The following is a 17,552-nucleotide window of genomic DNA, read 5'->3' as shown; positions in this document are numbered from 1 at the left end:
AAAAAAAAAAAAAGAACAGGGGTCAGTTACACATGTTGTGGTGACATTTAAAATTCAGGTACTCCATGCAAAAATTTCACTTAAAAAAAGAATCTCATGGAGTGCCTGGGTGGCTCAGTCGTTAAGCGTCTGTCTTCGGCTCAGGTCATTATCCCAGGGTCCAGGGATTGAGCCCCACTTTGGGCTCCCTGCTCGACAGGAAGCCTGCTTCTCCCTCTCCCACTCCCCCTGCTTGTGTTCCCTCTTACACTGTGTCTCTCTCTGTCAAATAAATAAATAAAATCTTAAAAAAAAAAAAAAAGAATCTCAGTTTCAGTTCTGGATAAAGATGGGTAAGCACACCCCCCACCCCGTGTCTTATACTGAATGCAGCAATAAAACCTGGCCAGAACGTATGGAGCAGTGATTTGAGGAATGTGAAAAGTAAATACCAGCAGGCAGAGTGAAGAAGACGACCAGAATTCAGAACGTGCAGTGAGGTCACCATTGCTTTTTCTTCTGGGGCCCTCTCTCCTGGCCCCTCCTCAAGGCAGCCACATACTAGAGGTGGGCATCGGCACAGACCACAAGCGTCAGGAGAAGCCCCCTCATTCAGGCTCCAGCAGGGAAGGGGTCTCCTAATGCTCAGAGAGAGTGGGGAAAATCCCCCATCTTGTCCTGTCTTTTTTCTTCCTTTTTGCCATTCTAGCATCCCAGCTCCTGGGCAATCCCACTGCAGTGGTAGAAGCCAAGCGGAGAGCCACAGGCACCTAAAACTCTGAGGAAAGGGAAGCTTACTCTTCGATCTGTGGCTGAGACCCCAAGAGGATGGGGTGGGTCCCCGGTATTTTCTCTCTCCTTCTCCCACACCTTGGCCTTAGACTCAGGCACAGTTACCAGAAGTATGTAGTAAAACACCAGGCACAGCAGAGGTAACAAAAGCCCAACCTTTCCGGCCAGAGGTTCAGAAACCACAGGGAACTGGGTAATACTGAGGAAATCGTGGAAAAGGAAGGCAACCCCATAAAGTGGTTTATGAAGTCCGGGGCTCACCCCTGAAATGTAGGAGCATGGATCTGACCCCAGTTAGCATATCAAAGGCTCTGGGAACCCAGGTGACAGACCTTTGCAGGGTCCCAGACTGGACAATGGGTGGCATGCATGTGGGACAGATTGGAAAAAAAAAAAAAACACCGCGAAGGCTTTAAAAACAGGACTGATATTGAAATCACAATCCCCAGAAGGCTGGCTGAAATTTGAGGCCTGGATCCAACCAGACTGTCTGGGAAAACAAATATATCAACCTTATCTATAGTATTTAAACATGACTCAGACTCATAATATAATATACAAAATGTCCAGGATATAACCCAAAACTACTCAGCACATGGAGAATCAGGAACATCCCAATTGGTGTGGGGGAAAAGACAATCCCCAGATGCCAATGCAGGCATAACATAGATGTTGGAATTATTTGACAAAAACTTAAAAGCAACTATTATAGAAATACTCCAAGAAGTAAGAGCGTACATCTTGAAACGAGCGGAAAAATAGAAAGTCTCAGCAAAGAAACGTGAGATATAAAGAGCCAAAAGGACATTTTAGAACGGAAAAATGCAATAACCCAAACAAAAATCTCAGCGAATGGACTCAGCCGTAAAATGGATAGGACACAAGAAACAGTCTGTGAACTTGAAGATAGATCTACAGGGAGTATCCAATCTGAACAACAGAGAGAAAAAAATGATTAGGGAAAAAAAAAAAAAAGAAGAAGAAGTGAAAAGAGCCTCAGGGAACTGTAAGGCAATATCAAGAAGTCCAGCTTCTAGTCACTGGAATGTCAGAGGAGGAAGAGAAAAAAATGCAGTGCAGGGGAAAAAAATATATATATAGATATATCTAGATATATATGCAGATATATCTAGATATAGATATCTAAATATAGATATATATTCTATTTAAAGATACAATGGCTGAAAGAGGCCCAAATTTGACAAGAGTTATAAACCTAAAGACTTAAGAAGCTTGGCAAGCCCCAAACAGACTCAAAGAAACCCATGTCCAGACACATCACACTCAAATTATTCAAAACTAAACACAACAAAAGCAGAGTCTATTAATCTTGTGATGGCCTCAGTAGTAGGCCAGAGTCCGAATGGCAAGGTGGGAAAAGCAGAGTCCATCCCACAGGGGCCTCTTACCATGAGGTCCCGTCCCTGTGAAGGCCCAGTCCCACCTCTCCAAGTCCATCTGCTAAATGCCTCTGGCAACAGACAGCACACATGCTGAAGCCCAAATCCAGAGCAGCATTTTGAATCCTTTGCCCATCAATCTGCCACCTCTGCATCATTACACAGAGTGTAGGCCAGGAGGCAAGGGAACCAGAAATCAAATCAGCTCTGACAAGAAAAAATGCACTATAATTCAAGCAGGCCCTGAACTTTTAGGAAGGAATTAAGGACAAGAAAGAATAGATGCTCAGCTCTTGATTTAATCTCTAAGTTATCCCGGTAAGTTGGAAAGACATGCCAAACAAATTTGAGCTGGGTTTTGTTCTTCAACTGACATCTTTAAATTCCCCACGTTTTTCTGTGTATGTCAAAATAGTTCAAGTTTGCATGAGATTGGAATGCACAAGGGAATGGCTAAAAGAATAAAACATAATGTATTTTAGGTTTTTATCATAGACAGTAGAAAGAGAAGCCAAATTCCTGGATAGACCCAATGCAATACAAAGGTTCTCATTTGTTTCCATGATGTCGAAACTATATAGCATCTGCATACATAGTAGGAACTCAAATGTCAAATCATGTTTCTCACTGTGGTATCACATCAACCAGGAAAGGAGGAAGGAGTTTCATTTGTCTTATGAAAGTAAGATTATATAAGAAAGTTTGCCTAAGAAAGCAAATAGGAACTTAGAAACAACATGAATCACATTTTTCAGGATCCTCTCTTTCACTCACTACCTCTGTCTCTCTTTCTCTCTCTCTCTCTCTCACACACACACACATACACATATATAAATGCACACTTCCACATATGTGCACACCCTATTCAAATCACATAGGGGACCCAGACTTTCTGGAATTCAAAATCCTAGAAGCTTAACATCATCTGAATCAACATCAATCTGCTAAGAGCTCATGGACTTGCTCCAGTTAGAAAACATCTCCCCCAAACATTTACCAGTTCCTGAATCATCAGCCTCAGGATGGAAGTTCTACAGCACCCCCATAAACCCATTTCAAGGATCCTTGCATCCTGAGTAGCTGCCAAGGCCAAAGGAGAAGTAGAGTTAGCAGAGGTTGCGGGGGGTGGAGGACAGGAAAACCACTAGGATGGAGGGAAAGGAATTGAGAAGGGAAGAGGGGAATGGGGGTTATGAGAGGAAAGAGGCGATGTGCCCCCAATCCTTGCACAGCCATCTCCATCCTCCCCACAAGGTCACCTGGAAATCAGGGTTGTCCATAAGGGATGCCCAAGGCCTCTTTGGTGGCTCTCAGCTCACCTCAGTCCTCAAGCCTCAGGCCAAACCACAAGTCTCCACATGGGCTCCCTCACTGTGATCCCAAAACCGCCAGTCACATCCATGCAGATGCCCCATTAGCCTCTCAGCCTCAGAGAGGCTCTGTGGCACAATGTTGCACAGAAACACAGAAAGTCTGTCAATGGTAAAGCTCAGTGCTGCTCAACCGTTTTACAGGGAGAGTGTTTTAGTTCTAGAGTCTAAACAAGATGTGATTTTCATTACCAAAGAGAATTAAAAATGTGTCACCCAGAGTCACCAAGTGCGGGGGAAGAGGGATCATGGCAGAAAGGATGCATCCCAGAGGCCACACCGAGCAGCTGAATCACAGATCTTCAGCACCCTGCAGCCACCTGAAAGGCTGACACGTGGAACAGCAGCGTCGTGTGGCACAGCACATAGGTGGGGAGCAAGACCTTCCCTGGAAATCAGTGGTAGACTCTGGATGGTGCTTGAATAGTCTCCTTTGAGAAAGGATATAAACAAGCAAGACATAAGGTGTTCTGCCGTGAGTAGGACAGCCCAGGGCAGGTAGAAGGAAAACAGCACAGCAGAGCCCAGGATGCCAGCCAAACCACCCACCATTTACCACATGGCTCAAGGGCATCATCAGTGTCCTGATGAGGGTATCACCTCCCATTGAATATAAGCCATCAGTCGCACACAATTACGTGTGTGTGTGTGTGTGTGTGTGTGTGTATGTGTGTATGTATGTCTCAGTTTTCAGTATATTTTCATTCATTGTTAACTCTTTTGTCACTTTAAAAGTGTCCATATTGCCACTCTCTGGCCCTTTTGATTGTGATATAGCATGAGGTAGCCTGAGTGAATCCTACTGACAATTAGAGATAAGACTCCAGTTCTGAGACATTCCTCTCATGATTCTATACTTACAGAACATTCTTCAGTCTGAATGCACTGTAAGTTATAGCGCCTGACAAGTAGAAGCATCCCAATAAATGTTTCTTTGTCATCTGTGGGAAGCTGCCAGAGTATAAAACAAGGCAGAGCAAGCTCGCTGGACAACTCTGGAACCAAAAACACTTAAGCTTCAAACCTAAATGGAAGGAAAGGTCTACAATCTTTATCACTAAGCGGCCCTTTTCAGGAACATGAAGAATTACTGAAAGAAGCAGACCTTTTCAGAGGTCAATCATTATTGGGTTTGCCACCGTGGAACTCTCTGGACTCAGAGCTCTCTGATGAATGAGAGTGCGAATCCCTGAGGTTAGAAGTGAAACTGTCAAAGTGGCAGCCAACCCTGGCCCAGTCACCTTTTCTCACTTCAGACTGGAAATAACAAGAGTAAAGGGGACAAATTGTGCAAATAAATATAGCAGATCTAAGCTGATGAAAATTTTGACCATGTGTCTTAATGGTCTGAGAAAAGAGGACTAACGGTCCTTATGTTAAAGAAAAACAAACAACCTGAAAGAGCTTACAAACAAACATGTTATAGAATCCAGAAGACAGAAACTCTTCTAGCTTTAAATTTTACCTGTTTCATCCTTGTAGAGAATCACTGTATTCAAAGAGAACTTAAAAAAATAAAATAAAAATAAATAAATAAATAAATAAATAAGAGAACTCAAGGATGAGCTAGAGCAACTCCTTTATATTATAATTGACAAAAATCAAGCTTGGAGAGATGCAATGGCATACCAATGTTACATAGGTAGGAGGAGGTGGGCTGGCTCAGAGCTAGGCCTCTAGGCCACCAGTCCGATACTTGCTCTGCTACTCCGTGCTGCCATCCCAGGTCTCAGAGTTCTCTCTTCCCCATACCTAGTTTTCCTGTTAATATAGATATTATATGTTATTTTAATCCACTGAAATTTTGAGGATGTTTGTTACTGCAGCATACCCTATCCTGTCCTGACTGATACAGGAACCTAAAAGGCACTGGGTAAAAGATGGTTATCATTGTTATGTACCCATCCCCACTGAATCCTCCCAATGCCACAACATCAGAGATTGAATGGTAGGCTAGAAGAGATCGTTGGTTTTATGGACACTCTCAGGGAAATAAGGAAAGAAAAGACATGGAATCAAAGACAATTCGCTGCCAAGACTCAGGGAAGTTAGGAGATGCTCAGATAAAGACCACAAGGACCTTCTTAGGATCTTATAGGACCTTCCTGGATTACAAAACAAACCCTACTCTCTGGTCTGTTCCCTAAATGCCTCCTGTCCTGAACATACCTTTTTTGTCCTACCCACAATTCTTTCCTTTATTCACTAATCAGTTCAAATTCCACTTATTTAGTCCCACATACTTCCCCCAAATTTCCTAACCACTCAAGCCTTTACTATGTGCAAAATAAACTATGCAAAACAGTTTCTTCAACAAGAATTATTGCTTGTACTTCTCATTTTATACTTAATCAAATGTTTGGTGTAATCTGTTTCAAGTATGTTGGTCTGGTTTCTCTAATCGGACTACAAACCTGTGAGAACACAAGGTGTCTTACTTCTTTTACAATCCACCACAGAAATGATTCCAAGGGACATTTTCACATTGATTTAAATGTGAAGGGAAGAACATGATATATTTCTTGGGACTGAGGACAAATTTTTTATTACTTTGGATGAAAATAGGGAAATGCACTAGCTGGGCTTTATAGTAATACCTTAATCCAGCTAAATATAAATACTATTTATTTATTTAGATGGAAATAAGTTATTATCTACCTTAAATGTTTTTTTTAAAGATTTTATTTATTTATTAGAAAGAGAGAGAGCATGAGCGGAATAGGGGGGCAGAGGGAGAGGGAGAAGACTCCGCACTGAGCAGGGAGCCTGCTGTGGGGCTCGATCCCAGGACCTGAGATCATGACCTGAGCTGAAGGCAGACGCTTAATCAACTGAGCCATCCTGGTGCCCCAACCTTAAATGTTTGATAGATAAAAAGGGTAATAACTATTTACATAGTTATAAAATCTAAGCTAGACCTGTACATATTCTATACCTTGAAATCACCAAGTTAGGTTTTAGCCAAACCTATTTGTTAAGAAGAGCACAGAGCTTTTCTACTATACTGAAAGTTTGTTTTCATTATTCCAAAGAGGGTTGGCATGTAACCTTGAAACTATAAATACTTGCCACTATAAATTTGATTTGTTAAACGCAGAACAATTAATTGTTGGCATAGAGGTGAAAACTCCGCGTGTCGTAAGGGCTGATCCCACAAAGCCTTGCAGGGATGCACCTTCTGATCGTAACCGCCCTGATCTAGTTCCCAACATTCTACCTGCCACAACTATGCTGTGTATACTCTCTTACAGGTAAATAAATGCATTCCTCCTTGTAGGAATTTGTTTTACAAATAAAGTAACTCCAACATACCATAAAACATGGTGCACAATTTTTATCTCCTTCAACATATATTATAGCAGAAGCACTCTTAACCTCTCTACCAAACCAACCTGTCAGATCAGCTGACCCTCAGCATCCTCTCTATCTGTGCTCTGGTGCTGCTACTAGTTTAGTTATATTTTCCCCAGGAGTCATTTGGTTTGTTCCCAAACCAGTTTCTATCAGTTGTACAAGTTATTGAAATTCTATAATTTAATTGAAGTTTAGGTAAACTGATGAAATCTGTGCACATAAAGAAAACCAAGTCAGTAAAAGTTAGGCGCTATTTTTAAATGCTGCTACATGAGGTATGAGTGAAGTCACTGTAAGATAGAAGAACAAAATCACTGAATTCTAAAGGTGTTCTGCATGTGGGTTGCTTCACAAGTGTTAAGTTCTTGCTCTACTTTGAAGAAACCAAAATTGGAAATGAGTGATGTAGCTGAGAAGGGTGTTTTGCAAGAAAGACCAGAACTCCAGCCAGGGGCCATACTCACAACAAAAGACTGGCAAACGAATGTACATGCAGGTTTTGAGTTAAAACAGACAGTGTGTATACTTTTTGTTAATCACTGCTTTAACTACCTTCTACCTAACTGACCAATGACTGCCAACTGGTGACTTTCCATTAGAGGCTTCTACTCACCTTGCTAATTGAATGGTTGTAGAGATTCCACAAGCGCACAGAGACAGTGCCCTATTACTATCAATCAACTTAGAAAGATGCTAGACTAATGTCAGTGTGTAGCTGGAAAAATACATAGAGTAGGACTGTGGATAAGCAGAAGCGTGGAAGAGATGACCATAACTTCCATTATGTTTGTTTCTCAAGAAGCCATGAAGTTGTCTGCCTTTAAAAATATTTTTTTAACATTCAACGTTTTTATGACATAAAATGAGCACTTATTTACAAATGAAGTAGCATAAAAATCAATAGCAGGGAGGAGCCATTGGCTACTATTGTGAAAACAAAACATGGCTCTTCTCCAAGGTACAGCTTCAGGAGCCCAAGGAGGGCCGAACTGGCCATCAGTAGGATTGTACACCTCAGTATCCCATCTCCCACCAGGCCAGGCCTGGTGTGGTCCGGACTCAACCAGCTGTTGGGCTGGACTCCCGGCTCCATCTCCTGAGGGCTCAGCCCAGCCAGCAGTGAGGTGATTCCAGGAGACAAAACCCATCACAGTGGGGCAGCTCTCAGTTAACGGTGAACACTAGTTGCCTAAGCTTCTACACCACGTTTAGGAATCAGCCATCCCAATCACAGTGGACAAGTCTTACCCCAGCACTCACGCCTCCCTGAGAGAGGGAGGGGTCCTTCGCAGGAGGCCCGGGGTAGCTGAGGCAGAGGTATCTGTATTCTGCAAACTCCTATGACTGATTCTGATCCACTCCCAGATTAAGAATTTAGGGCTCCGTGAGGCCCGCGCTCCCCCTGAAATCAACCGCAAACAAATGTGTATGCAAACAGAGGTTCACTATTCTAGAATGCCTGTCCCTCATCTTCCATCGAGTTGTTTTCATCAAATTTTGAAACTCCTGTCTACACAGTCCACAGGAAATTCAGGAAGAAACTGAACATAAGAATTCCCTGCACAGAGCCTCCCTGTTGTACTCTCCTTCTCCCTCTAATTTTTTTCCACCAAACTCCAATCTGCTATTTCTCCACTTCTATTTTTAAATTGAAAAATTTTGGTTTCAAAATAACTATAATCTAAAAACTCCTCAAATAAAAGACACAGAAAATTAAATTTCCAACCTCCCTTACCCACCTCTCCCATTCTTATATGGTTTTGTTCTTTAAAAAAAAAAATGGGGGAGGGGGGCGCCTGGGTGGCTCAGTCGTTAAGCGTCTGCCTTCGGCTCAGGTCATGGTCCCAGGGTCCTGAGATCGAGCCCCACATCGGGCTCCCTGCTCCACGGGAAGCCTGCTTCTCCCTCTCTCACTCCCCCTGCTTGTGTTCCATCTCTCGCTGTGTCCCTCTCTGTCAAATAAATAAAATCTTTTAATAAATAAATAAATAAATAAATAAATAAAAATTTTTAATAAAAACCTTAAGAGCACTTTTGATCTGTTTTTCCTATTAAGCTAATGACTTGACCAAACCTATGTGCCTTTATTTTAATTATCTGCATCCTCGCTTGCCTATATTTTTTAAAAACAAAATTATACATCGAGATAGTACTCTTTTTTTCCTGTTCCTTGACTCAACATATCACCATAACAAGGAAGGATACAATGTTGTGTGTGTTAAAGAGGCTCCCATCTATGCTAGTGGTTCGGATTTATAAATAAGAACATTCCCTCTCCAGGAGTAAGGCCTAGGCGTTCAGATTTTCCAAAACAATTCTCTGTATCCAGGGTACCCAAATGAAGTCAAACACTTAGGTTCCAAAAGTGGGGTAGCCGTCTGCTCCTGATGGAGGTTAATGTCCTCTTAGTGCACATTAGGTAAATAAGCCATTTTCTTTTACTACTTCTGTACGAAATGAATATTCACTATTCAAAAGAACATTCCCTATCATAATTATACAATCAGTTCAAATTTGTTCTTAAGCACAGCGAAGCATGCTTGAAATTCCAACCTGACAAAAATAGCTAAAATTAACCTTTAAAATAGATTATTTGACTTGGAAAAGATCTAAAAAGCCTTAATATCAAGGCTAAAATCTACAGTAATCCAACATATTTTCCTGAGATCCAGACTTCAACATGGAGGCTAGCATAGCACAGAGTAGAAACAATATTAAATCTGACCTCAGCCAACCTGGGTTTTAATCTCTATTTACTTTGAACCAGCTATTTAATAGGGTCCCTCTTGGTGGAATGAAAATAACAACCATCTCACTCATAAGACTGTTATGAGAACCACTTAGGACACTGACACAGCGAGCTTTTGTAAGCGTGGGAAGAGTTGTTTAAAAGTAAGGTATCGGGGGCGCCTGGTTGGCTCAGTCGGTGGAGCATGCGACTCCTGATCTCAGGGTTGTGAGTTCAAGCCCCACATTGGGCATGGAGCCTACTTAAAATAAAATAAAATAATTTTTAAAAAAGGAAGGTATTGGTATAATTGCTGTTCCCTTTAATACAAATGCTCTAGAGAAGCAAACACATGGATTCCACATTTCTGCTGAACACACCCATCCCCATTAAAAAGCACCATCAGGAGGGGGTTCCAGGAGTCTCCCACGGTTAATATATCTTTATCTGAACAGAGAAAAGCATGTAGTTTACACTGGTCATAAATTCCATGGACTTCTGGGCATTATTTTTAACCGAGATGTAAGTCACATACTATAAGAGTTGCCATTTTAAACAATTGAGTGGTTTTTTTTATATATACAGATTGTACAACCATCACCACTATTTAATTCCAAAATATTTTCATCCCATCAAAAAGAAACTCCATTCCCAGGAGCAGTCATTCTCCATCCCCTCTGCCCACCCCCAGCCTCTGACAACCACTAATCTACTTCCTGTCACTATAAATTTGCCCACTGTGGTTATTCCATTAAAATGGAGTGATGTAATATGTCACATTTTGTGACTGTTTAGTTTCACTGAGCATAATGTTTTCAAAGTTCATCCACGTTGCAGCATATATCAGAACTTCTTTCTTTTTTATATTATACAATAACATAAATAAGATTTTGTCATATGGATATACCACATTTTGTGTATCCATTCATCAGCTGATGGACATTTGGGTTGCTTCCCACTTCTGGCTATTCTGAATAATGCTGCTATAAACATTTGTGTACATGTTTTGTGTGAACGTCTGTTTTCAGTTCTCTTGGGTATATACCAAAGAATGCAATTGCCGGGTTATTTTCAGGAACTCTTGAACCCTACTGTTCACATCAGCAGCCTCTGTGTGAACTCATTTCCATGACAGACAGAAGGCAATAGAGTTCGCCAGGGATCCCAAAAGTCACAGGAGGAAATGAAGACATGCATGAAGGAAAGAGGAGGTTCTGCATGAAGCAATACATTGCTGCTCCCCAAATGCCCTAATAATGCATTTCCCCACCCCATAAAAAAAAAAAGAAAAAAAGCAGTAGCCATAGTTAGGTTGAGGGGACCAACACTGGACCGAAACTGGCACGATTCTCCTAATAATAAGAACAACCAACATGTAATGAGTGCTTACTATATCCGAGGCACTGTGCTGAGCACATAATATGGATTGTGTAACAGTCAAGAGGATGGAGAAACATGATTTTTTAAAACAAACGCTGATTGCAGCCGATTTTGCCTTCCTACCAGGGTGGCATAATTCATCTCTAGGCCAGGCCTGGAAGGAGAGAGGAAAACAGAAGAAGATAAATTGCCTGAGTAAGAAAATGACATGTATCTGGAATTTGCTGGAAGCTCAAGAGAATAGAGTGGGCAGCGGGGGCTTAAAGCCTTGAAAACAGAAGAAAGGAATTGAAGTATAGACAAGAGAAGGCAGGCTCAATGGTGCATGAGTCTAAGAAGAAAATACAGCCAGTAGGAAATCTTCAACAGCCAAGAACACTGTAAGTAATCAATTTTAAGTTGATTTCTGTTTTGAACTGCATTGGTATCTCTCACTATTGCTCTGAGACCTTCAGCAAGGCCTGTGTTGGTGTCACGCTGGGGGAGTAAAGAAATGGGCAGAGCAGACAGGAGAAAGCAGTGGCCTGAGGTGGAGCACTAAGTAGGAATTCAGAGAGAGTGACCTACAAATGTGAGCCTCAGACGTCACCAGAACATTAGAGGGCAGGAAAAGTACTGGACCTCGCATAGCACATGGCTCAAGCCATCTTAAGTATTAAGGGCCAGGACCCCAGAAACTGGAAAAGATGGGGTCAGCTGACTGTCATAATATAGTCTGCCCCAAAAACAGACTTGTGTTAGAAAAGGTGGGTCACCGGCAGTAGCAAACAAACGCCAAGATTTAACTCACTTTAACGTTCACTGCATGGCAATGGCCTTAAAACAAAGACCCTGAAGACTTTATGATGACATTCCTATGAATGGTCAGAGAGGACCAAAGGTTTTTTCTCAGTGTCCCTATTGGAAGGCAAGACCATTCTTCTCATGAAGGTCGTGGTTACCCCCATGTGGAGGTCATAGTTAAGTGGTCTTGAGCCCACTTCCATAGCAGGGGTCAGCAAAGGTTTTCTATAACAAGCCAGATAGTAAATACTTTAGACTGTGAGCCAAGAAGCAGTATCAAGCATATTAAGCACGTACTTACGTAACAAGAGAAAAAAACAAACTTCCACAACATTTTTTTTTCAGGCACGCACGTTCCCAGCTTCCCATTTCTTTTTTTTTAAATTTTATTTTATTATGTTAATCACCATACATTACATCATTAGTTTTAGATGTAGTGTTCCATGACTCATTGTTTGCATATAACACCCAGTGCTCCATTCAGTATGTGCCCTCTTTAATACCCATCACCAGGCTAATCCATCCCCAGCCCCCTCTAGAACGCTCAGTTTGTTTCTCAGAGTCCATAGTCTCTAATGGTTCGTCTCCCCCTCTGATTTCCCCCCCTTCATTTTTCCCTTCCTACTATCTTTTTTTTTTTAACATATAATGTATTATTTGTTTCAGAGGTACAAGTCTGTGATTCATCAGTCTTACACAATTCACAGCTTCCACAACATTTTTACTGATGAAACTCAAAATATAACAATTGTGCACAATTTTTTATCATATAGATCTACTAATGAGAAGAATGGAATTTTTTTGGATAGTTTTTTGCTTCACTGGGGTTTAAATCCTAACATCAAGTCAGTTGCAAATGTTCATTTATAAAAATCACTCTTAGCTCATGGGCCATACAAAAACAGGTATGGGCTGGATATGGCTTGTGACCTCTGTTCTGTCATCACCAATGTCTGAAGCAAAGTCAATGCTGGGTGCTCTGTTCCAAGTTTGTAGTGGAATACCCTGATTTGGAAATCAGACACCTGGAAGGGACTCTGGAGTAACTCTTGAAAGATTCAGATGTTCCTCAAACACAGAGGTCTACCACTGCAATGATTAAAATCATTCAACTGGTATTTATCGAGCACCTACTATGTGCTGGTACTAGCAGAGTCATGGCGGACACAGTGGTGAGCCAGACATATGAGTGCCCCACCTTCACAGGGAATGAGACTGCAAACAGGAAAAAAAGAAAAAGAAGGGCACCTAGTGCCCTTCAGTTGGTGGAGCCTGAGACTCTTGACCTCAGTGTTCATGAGTTCGAGCCCCACGTTAGGTGTAGAGAGTACTTAAACATTTAAAGAATCTTAAAAAAAGAATACAATAATAAATAAATAAATAAAAAATAATAAAAATTCTAACAAAAACTTATCTGTTACTGTAAGCTTTTATTTAAGATCTTAAATATATATATATATATATACATTCCAGCTCTCTCTCTATATATATATATGGCTGAGAATATTATATATGCTTTAAATTTCAAGAATATTGCTATAAACTTCCCTCTTAGAACTGTTTTTGCTGCATCCCAAAGATTTTGGACCATTATGTTTTCATTTTCATTTGTTTCCATGTAATTTTTTATTTCTTCTTTGATTTTTTGGTTGGACCCATTTGTTGTTTAGTAGCATGTTGTTTAACCTCCATGTATTTGTGGTCTTGCCAGATTTTTTCTTATGGTTGATTTCCAGTTTCATAGTGTTGTGATCAGAAAATATGCATAGTATGACATCAATCTTTTTGAATTTGTTAAGACTTGTTTTGTGGCCTAATGTGTGATCTATTCTGAAGAATGTTCTATGTACACTTGAAAAGAATGTGTATTCTGCTGTTTTAGGAAGGAATGTTCTGAATATATCCCTTAAATCCATCTGGTCCAGTGTGTCATTCAAAGCTAGTTTCTTTGTTGATTTTCTGTTTGGATCATCTGTCCATCGACATAAGTGGGGTGCTAAAGTCCCCTACTATTATTGTATTACTATCAATTAGTTCCTTTGTTTTTTATTAACTGTTGTTTTATGTATTTGGGTGCTCCCATGTTGGGTACATAAATATTTACAATTGTTATAGCTTCTTGTTAGATTATCCCCCTTATTATATAGTTTCCTTCTTTGTCTCTTGTTACAGTCTTTGTTTCAAACTCTATTTTGTCCAATATAAGTATTGCTACCCTGGCTTTCTTTTGACATCCATTTGCATGATAAATGTTTCTCCATCCCCTCACTTTCAACCCTCAGAAAAATCTCAAATAATCAACCTAACCTTACATCTTTAAAGGAGCTAGAAAAAGAACAAACAAAACTCAAAACCAGCAGAAGGAAGGAAATAATAAAGATAAGAGCAGAAATAAATGGTATAGAATCTAAAAACAAACAAACAAAAACCAGTAAAACAGATCAATGAAACCAGGAGCTGGTTCTTTGAAAAATCAACAAAATTGAGAAACCCCTAGCCATACTCATCAAGAAAAAAAAAAAGAGAGAGGACTCAAATAAATAAAATCATAATGAAGGAGGAGAAAGAGCAACCAACACCACAGAAATACAAACAATTATAAGAGAATATTATGAAAAATTATATACCAACAAATTGGACAACCTAGAAGAAATGGATAAATTCCTAGAAACATAGAACCTATCAAAACTGAAGCAGGAAGAAATAGAAAATTTGAACAGACCAATTACCAGCAATGGAATTGAATCAGTAATCAAAAACTCCCAACAAACAAAAGTCCACGACCAGATGGCTTCACATGCTTTACCAAACATGTAAAGAAGAGTTAATACCTATTCTTCCCAAATGATTCCAAAAAATATAAAAGGAAGGAAAATTTCCAAATCCATTCTATGAGGACAGCATTACCCTGATACCAAAAACAGATAAAGACACCACAAAAAAGAGAACTACAGGCCAATATCTCTGATGAACACACATGCAAAAATCCTCAACAAAATACTAGCAAACCAAACCCAACAATACATTAAAGAAAATGATTCACCACCATCAAGTGGGATTTATTCCTGGGATGCAAGCATGGTTCAATGTTTGCAAATCAATCAATGTGATACATCACATCAATAAGAGAAAAGGTAAAAAAAATATGATCATTTCTATAGATGAAGAAAAAGCATTTGACGAAGTACAACATCCATTCATGATAAAAACCCTCAACAAAGTAGGATTATAGGGAACATACCTCAATATAATACAGGCCTTATATGAAAAATCCACAGCAAACATCATACTCAATGGGAAAAACTGAGAACTTTTCCCTTAAGTTCAGAAACAAGACAAGGATGTCCACTCTCACTTTTATTCAACATACTACTGGAAATCCCAGCCACAGCAATCAGACAACAAAAAGAAGTAAAAGGCATCCAAATTGGTAAGGAAGAAGTAAAACTTTCACTATTTGTAGAAGACATGATACTATATATAGAAAATCCAAGACTCTACTAAAAAACAACTTGAACTGATAAATGAATTCAGTAAAGTCGCAGGATACAAAATCCGTGTGCAGAAATCTGTTGCATTTCTCTACACTAATAATGAAGCAGCAGAAAAAGAAATTAAGGAAACAATCCCATTTATATTTGCATCAAAAATAATAAGACACCTAGGAATAAATACCAAAGATGGGAAAGACCTATACTCTGAAAACTATAAAACACTGATAAAAGAAATTAAAGATGAGGGGCACCTGGGTGGCTTAGTTGGTTAAGTGTCTATCTTTGGCTCAGGTCATGTTCCCAGGGTCCTGAGATTGAGCCCTTCCTCGGGCTCCCTGCTCAGCAGGGAGTCTGCCTCTCCCTCTGCCTCTCCCCCAGCTCATTCTCTCTCTCTCACTCTCTCTCTCTCAAGTAAAAAATAAAATCTAAAAAAAAAGAAATTAAAGATGACACAAAGAAATGGAAAGACATCCCATGTTCATGGGTTGGAAGAACAAATATTGTTAAAATGTCTATACTACCCAAAGTAATCTACATATTTAATGTAATCTCTATCAAAATGCCAACAGCATTTCTCACAGAACTAGAACAAGCAATCCTAAAATTTGTATGGAAACACAAAAGATCCCAAATAGCCAAAGCAACCTTGGAAAAGAAAAACAAAATTGAAAGTATCACAATTCTAGACTTCAAGTTATATTACAAAGCTGTAGTAATCAACTACAGTATGGTACTGGAACAACAACAACAAAAATACCATATAGATCAACAAAACAGAATAGAAAACCCAGAAATAAACCCACAATTATATGGTCAAGTAATCTTTGACAAAGCAGGAAAGAATATGCAATGGGAAAAAGACAATCTCTTCAACAAATGATGTTGGGAAAACTGGACAGCAACAGGCAGAAGAATGAAACTGGACCACTTTCTTACAACAACACAAAAATAAATTCAAAATGGATCAAGGACCTAAATGTGAGACCCAAAACCATAAAAATCCTAGAAGAGAGCACAGTCATCAATTTCTCTGACATTGCCATAGCAACATTTTTCTAACTATGTTCCAGAGGCAAAGGAAACAAAAGCAAAAATAAACTATTAGGACTACATCAAAATAAAAATCTTCTGTGCAGCAAAGGAAACAATCAACAAAACAAAAAGACAACCTACTGAATGGGAGAAGATATTTGCAAATGACATATCCAATAAAGGGTTAGTACCCAAAATATATAAAGAACTGATATGGGGCGCCTCAGGGGCTCAGTTGGTTGGGTGTTTGCCTTCAGCTCCAGTCATAATCTCAGGTCTTGGGGTCAAGCCTTGCACCGGGCTCCCTGCTTGGCGGGGAGTCTGCTTCTCCTTCTCCCTCTGCCCCTCTGCTTATGTTCTCTCTCTCTCTCTCTCAAATGAATAAAATCTTTTTTAAAAAAAGTACTGATACAGTTCAACACCCAAAAAAACAAATAATCCAATTAAAAATGGGCAGAAAACAGGAACAGACAATTCTCCAAAGAAGACACATAGATGGCCAACAGACACATGAAAAGATGCTCAACATCCCTCATCATCAGAGAAATGCAAATCAAAACCACAATGAGATGTCACCTCACACCTGTCAGAATGGCTAAAGTCAAAAACACAAGAAAAAACAAGTGTTGGCAAGGATGTAGAGAAAAAGGAATCCTCGTGCACTGCTGGTGGGAATGCAAACTGGTGCAGCCACTGTGGAAAACCGCGTGGAGTTTCCTTAAAAAGTTAAAAATAGAACCACTATATGATCTAGTAATCACACTTCTATTTGCCCAAAAATACAAAAACACGAACTCAAAGGGATACACGCCCCCCTACGTTTATTGCAGTATTATTTACAATGGCCAAATTATGGAAGTAGCCCCAGTGTCCATCAATAGATGAATGGATAAAGAAGATGTGGTACATATATACAATGGAATATCACTCTGCCACAAAAAAGAATGAAATCTTGCCATTTGCCACAACCTGGACAAAGCTACAGTGTATTATGCTAAGTGAAATAAGTCGGTCAGAGGAAGACAAATACCATATGATTTCACTTTTATGTGGAATTTAAGAAACAAAAGAAAGGAGCAAAGAAAAAAGAGAGAGAGAGAGACAAACCAAGAAACAGACTCTTAACTATAGAGAACAAACAGATGGTTACCAGAGGGGAGGAAGGGGAGAGAATGTGGGAAATGGGTGATGAGGATTAAGGAGAACACTTATCATGATGAGCACTGAGTAATATATGCAA

General features: G+C 39.9%; 1 protein-coding gene and 1 non-coding gene across 8 annotated transcripts in view; one reads left to right on the top strand and one right to left on the bottom strand.

Annotated features, from left to right (window-relative positions):
* Positions 1 to 17,552, bottom strand: part of METTL24 (methyltransferase like 24) — a 112,935-nt gene that overhangs the window by 85,295 nt on the left and 10,088 nt on the right. Inside the window, exon 1 of one of the 7 annotated variants that reach the window (XM_027601181.1) lies at positions 3,734 to 3,813. The exons of the other annotated variants lie outside the window; for them this stretch is intronic. The gene's annotated coding sequence lies outside the window, so the exon portion shown is untranslated. Of the gene's footprint in view, positions 1 to 3,733; positions 3,814 to 17,552 lie in introns of those variants that run through there. 7 annotated transcript variants of the gene reach the window in all.
* On the top strand, positions 9,804 to 9,876 carry TRNAR-CCU. Its single transcript has one exon. It is a non-coding gene; the product is annotated as a tRNA-Arg (tRNA).

Source organism: Zalophus californianus, chromosome 7, assembly GCF_009762305.2.
Source record: "Zalophus californianus isolate mZalCal1 chromosome 7, mZalCal1.pri.v2, whole genome shotgun sequence".
NCBI classification, from domain to species: domain Eukaryota; kingdom Metazoa; phylum Chordata; class Mammalia; order Carnivora; family Otariidae; genus Zalophus; species Zalophus californianus.
This window is presented reverse-complemented; position numbering and strand designations above follow the sequence as displayed.